The following is a 5,855-nucleotide window of genomic DNA, read 5'->3' as shown; positions in this document are numbered from 1 at the left end:
GTTTACAGAGCAAGAAAACTATATGCACCATGTATTTGAATTTATCGAAAAAGTAAAGTTTTTTTTTTACAATTAGAAGCCTCCAATCCAACGCATAAAAATAACCGAAATTTTGTACCTCGTTTACAGAGCAAGAAAACTATAAGCACCATGTATTTGAATTTATCGAAAAAGTAAAGTTTTTTTTAAACCCAGAAATAAAGAAAATAGTGATTTTATTTTTTGAAGTAGATATTTTATGAATAGACGTACGTGGTCAAATGTTACAGGTGAATGCGTAGAAGAATTTTAATTTAAAATTCCACAATTTTGATTGCATAAAACAAAAAAAATGTAAAAATTGCAATAGAAAATGAAATAATACTTTATTACCTCCGTATGTATTGTAAATTATGTGATAAAAATATGATCTGTTTTAATAACAACTGGGTTTTAGATTCCCGGTTGTACAAAAATGAATGAATTTATTAATTGATGTACTCTAATGAGCGATTCAATACATAAAAAGAATATTACAAAAATCTTACACAAAAAAGAAAAAAGTTCGCTTGTACAAAAATCAAAAAGTTCGTTTAAAGTTTGTTTCAAAAAAAATTACAAATTTATGCCTGAGATTTAAAATTTTTTTTAGAATATTGTAGCCAGTAAAAATTAGACGAATCTTTTTGTTATTTGGAGGCTTCATAAAGACAGTTCTGGTAATAAAGCAAATTGAAGTTTTAGTGACCGTATATGTTAAAAGGAAGTCATTGACATCGAAATACTTAACAAAAGGCTTGAAGCTTTGAAAAGGTTGAAAATATACACCCCTTGCTTCAAATTTTTCGAAATTAACAAATGACCATTTATTACTTAGTGTGTTGAAAATAAGTTTCTTTTAAAAAGTACGGCGGTCGAATCGTCGAAAAACCCCGAAATCCCAAACTGAAAAACCAAAAACCGAATAAGGTTCAAGCGTGGAATTTGTTTATAATCAAACTTATAAAAACAAACTTATCAAAAGTCAAAAACAATCCCATAATTTTTACTTCATTATCGGCTACCGGCCAACTAGGAGGCATTCCCCTTGGAAAGAAGGCTTATTTTATATTTCTATGAAATTTTTTTTAGACGCCTTCAATTTCAAGGATAATTCTTATGTCAGACAGTGCAGAAATTAAGGGCAAAGTAATTTTATTTTGATCAAAAATAAATTTCTAGGTTGGTTATTTGATTAAAGGCACAAATTAACTTCATTTAAATCCACATAATCTTTTAATACTCAAACATAGATGTTCAGAGTGGAATAATTTGTCGGAATGCATTCGAAAACCGTTAATTTTTAAAACTATCTACAAATTATGCAGTAAAAAAATATAACAATTATTAATTAATATATAATATATATATTAATTTCAATGTAATTAATTATTTTATTAAGTTACTTTTCAAACTACGTACGTAATTCGTGTTAGAAGTACATAAATTTTGTATTTTAACTTGTGCAGAGATGTATTTTTTTTTTGTACAAAATTAATTCTTCCATTCCATAGTTCACTACAAACACACAAAAAAATGAAAAGAATTCAAATAAATAAAATAAAACTGTATCGAAACATAATATAAAGTATATTGTTCGTTGTTAAATATTACACAACGATTTAAGAAGGCTCACCTTTTTTAGATTGAAAAATAATTCGAAAAAATCTGCTTCTTGTCGAAACTTAAACAGTTAGAATGAAAGGAAGAAAAAAGAGTTTGAAATTAATTGTATCGCACCATGAAAAGTTCGTAAAACTACTATGACGATTTTTTGCGAAGTCTTTCGAGAAAGATTTTTTAAAATGTTTTAAATGAATTTCAATGCGAGATTTCAGAATATATTTTATTTTGTATCCTATTAAATTACAATACGAAGCAACCTTTTGAAAATTGTCTTTGGATTTCCACAACTTAAAAAGAATGCTAGGGACACCACAAAAACTGAAAAGTGGAAACGAGTTTCGTTTGACAATTTTCTGGATCAGTCTGGATCAGTTCTGTAATCCAGTAATTTCCAAGTACTGATTTGAATTATTCGTTTTGTTGGCGAAAACTTATAGGAACTGCCACGTAACAATCATCATGAATATTTCGTTTCTTTAACCTTCGTCTACGCAGCCGCGAAGTAGCACAAAGTCAGGCGGGAATCGAGAATAAGGAGGTCATACTTGTAGTGTCTCGTTTGTCTTCGCCTCGCCTTGCTCGGCTTCGCCAAAAAAGGCAGTTTTTTGGCCGAATCGAAGGCAACACGAACAACCCAGGCGTGTGCAGGTGAACTTCATCTCCACATTCCCGCGATTATTTGTGAAGTTTTAAGAAAATATGAAAATACCGTAAGATATGACAGAATGTGAAATTAAAATTAATATCTACCAAGAAATACGGATGATATAAGCATTTTAAACTACTTTTTAGACAGAGATACTCGACAGATACTGTAAATTCAGAGGCTACAACGGACATATGCCATAGCTACTCCATGCTAAACTATGTTTTGCTAGGAAGAGATACAAACGAATCTTTGATGGCTTTTTTCTTGGTTGTTTTGGTATTTATTCGAAAAGCTGTTGCCACCTCGATGCCAGTCATAACAATGAGATACTTGGCGAAATAAGATAAGAGCCTGGTAGTCAGTGCTTCTTTTCAGCTAAATTTGGCGAGTATACTCCTCGAGAATGTTTAAAGGTGATGACTTTTTCGGCACTGTCTCTTGTATAAATCGACTATTTTAATACCCGAAAAAAACGGAAATTGATGGTCATAAATCTATCAAATGATAAAATGTAACTAAAATGGCTCATTCATTGTCCTATAAGAGGTCATATAGTTGAAAAGACCAACAAAGTTACTCTACTTCAGCATTCTAACCAGAAAAAGTGGTTTAGATTTTCATAATTGTTTTTCCATATCTTTCAGTATTCTCGGTGGCATAAGCTACAAAATCGACAAATGAAATTTGTCACCGTTTCCCAGACCATAACACAGTTTGGTTTAACTTTGATTTTAGCCTTCTTAAGTCTTTGATTCTTATACATTTCTATCGACTTTTATACATTTATAACATGTATGATATCAAATCCGTTATAAACACTGCAGACTTACATAAGCACACATTGGTATTAAAGTACATAAGTTAAGTACACCTTTAAGTATCATCAATATTGCTTAGCTTAGCATTCATCGCTCGCTCCACACACAGTAGTCAGAGCTCAGCCTAATATTATTTGAAAAAAACGTTATTGACTTCCTGAAGCATATCCAAGAAATCACAATATAAATTTTATTTGCTTGTGGTAGATAGTTACACAAAAAAAAAGAGTAGGTAATATCTTTTTATAATAGCATCAATTTTTTAGCTATTAAAGAATATTTAAAAACTGTAATTAGATTGTGATTTTTTAATGAGTTGAAATCATTAATTAGTCATCATAATAAAATGTTTTAATAATTGAGGAAAATTATCATTTAGATTAGTCTTGTTGGGAGTAAATTGTCCACATTTATGCCATAGGTACTAGTTGTCACTAGATATTTCGAACTCGATTTTTTTTTTGAATTTTCTTGAACCGAGTAAAAAAGAAGTATAAATTATGCTGAAAAAAATATTGATCCCATTGAAATATCGAGTAAAAAAGTTCCATTAAATTTTATGTTTTTTGCAATATTTGTTTTCAAGTAGTTATCCTCAATCGAGAGAGCTGAAATTTTGCATAAAATTTTAGTTTCGATAACTCTTCATGGTAAGCTAATTGTACCATGATTCTAAATCAAATATGGCGGAAAAGAAGGAAAGAAGGCTAGTTATTTTTGATGACATATTACCGCCATAATATGGGTATCAAATGAAAGGGTTTGAAGAATACGAATAACATATATGTAGATTTTATGACAATGTATTTTTATGAATGACCAGATTTTCCCATAGCTTCAACGCAAAACCAAATGTTGCCCATTTACGAACTCAAATTCACTTTAATGAATACCTATACCAAAATTATGTTCGTAGAAACTCAATTTTTTCAAATTTGGGACTAAACTTAGCATACTTTGATATATATTTCATATATTATTGGGACCTGGGCAACCTTGTAATTTGTTTTATTGAAATCCATTGTCAGCGAAATGGGTCAGGTCAATAATTATATTTGTTGGCGTAAGTCTTGGATTCATCGAACAATCATCAAAAGTTTTTTCTAAATCTCTCCGAATAGATTAAGTGGTGGCAGCTGAAAGCCGTTTTTACCAAAAGGATCACAGCAATATACAGGGTATAAAAATGTTTGTACTTCAATTTTTTTAAAATATAGATTCAGAAAAGATCTTACAAAAATGTCTTCTAATTTTACTGAACTCATTTTAAAAGTTTTAAAATCTGAAACAAATAGGGATTTTTGTTTTACCGTTTAAATTCCACGAGCCTTTAAGTCATTCTTCTTACCTATGAATGTAAAATCGTGGATAGGAAATAAAATCAACTTGATTGATGTCTTGAAGCCCATATATTTCACATTGGCCACCATATAAAAATATGATGGTCCCATCGGGGATGTTTCTCAGTATGAAAAAATCTAAGAATTTGTATTTGCAGCAAATAGCTTCTAGGCCATGTTGGTCCATTTCTCAGTTACTAATAGTTAAATATTCACCAATGTTCCAGCGCCTATTAGAAAATATGTTGGTTCTATGGGACCAACATGACCTGGTAAAATAAAATTTACGTTGACCCCATCGGGCAAACGTATCCTGTTTAGGCGTATCCTGTTGATTCAATAGGAGCAATGTAGCAGCGAACGTGTTAAGGAATGGTACTTTTCCTTAAAGTGTTTTAGGATATATCTCACGAAATTTGAAAGAAATCATAACAACAATCTTAAATGTTAATGAATTTTTTGTTTAGTTTTTTCGGTTAATTAATTTACCCATTTTTAGTCAAAAATATTTCGTAGAAAATTTTAGAATAAAGGAAATTAAAACTTACAAAAAAGTCAAGGTTGAAATATGTGTAAACGATAATAAGACGATTTTTTTAAGTTAAGAAAATAATTTTTTTAGTAAAATGTCCATATTTAGATTTAAGGAAATTTATTATACACATACAGGTGCACAAAAAATATTAATAAATTATTAACTGTAAAATTTCAGAAAATATTTGTTCTAACTAGTATAATAATATTTTTAGTATATCTTTACTACTTAATATTGTTTTGGTAAAAGTCAAGGTTACTTTTATAATTTTACAATTTTTGCTATATTTGTTCCAAATTAGTTTTATTTATTTATTTTTTTTGCATTTATTACAAAATCGATAATTTGTAAATGTGGTTTAATATAAACATTTTTTTAATCTAATCAGCTGATAAATATAAAAAATAAACATTCGTATATGTTTTTTTTATATTGGTTAATTAAAAAATCATACGTTTGTCAATATTTACTTATTTTTTTGTAATCATAATTAAATAATGAAAAATATAGTTTTATTTTTATTCGAATTTATTGGTTTTATTTTTAAGTTTATTAATTTAATAATAGATTTTTGTATTCGAATCGAAAAAATTTACAAAACTCTCCGTAAAATTAATCCTACTCCCCGTTCCGTAATCCAAAAATCAAAATAGAGTGAATAATGAATTACACTATCAAACAAGTTAAAACACACAATTGTTAATTGTTGGAATACTCTGTATAGAAAGTGTTGAATGCCAGTGCTTGTTATTATTATTTTTTTTTTTTATAAAATAGCAAGAATAAATTAAAAATCCAACACAATTATTTATTTAGTTTTCGAAAACTTTGTAAGTTTTTTCTAGAACCTTTTTTTTCGTTTTTTGAAA

The sequence above is a fragment of the Chrysoperla carnea genome, chromosome 5 (genome assembly GCF_905475395.1).
Source record: "Chrysoperla carnea chromosome 5, inChrCarn1.1, whole genome shotgun sequence".
Lineage (NCBI taxonomy): Eukaryota > Metazoa > Arthropoda > Insecta > Neuroptera > Chrysopidae > Chrysoperla > Chrysoperla carnea.
Note: the sequence above shows the minus strand (reverse complement) of the source record.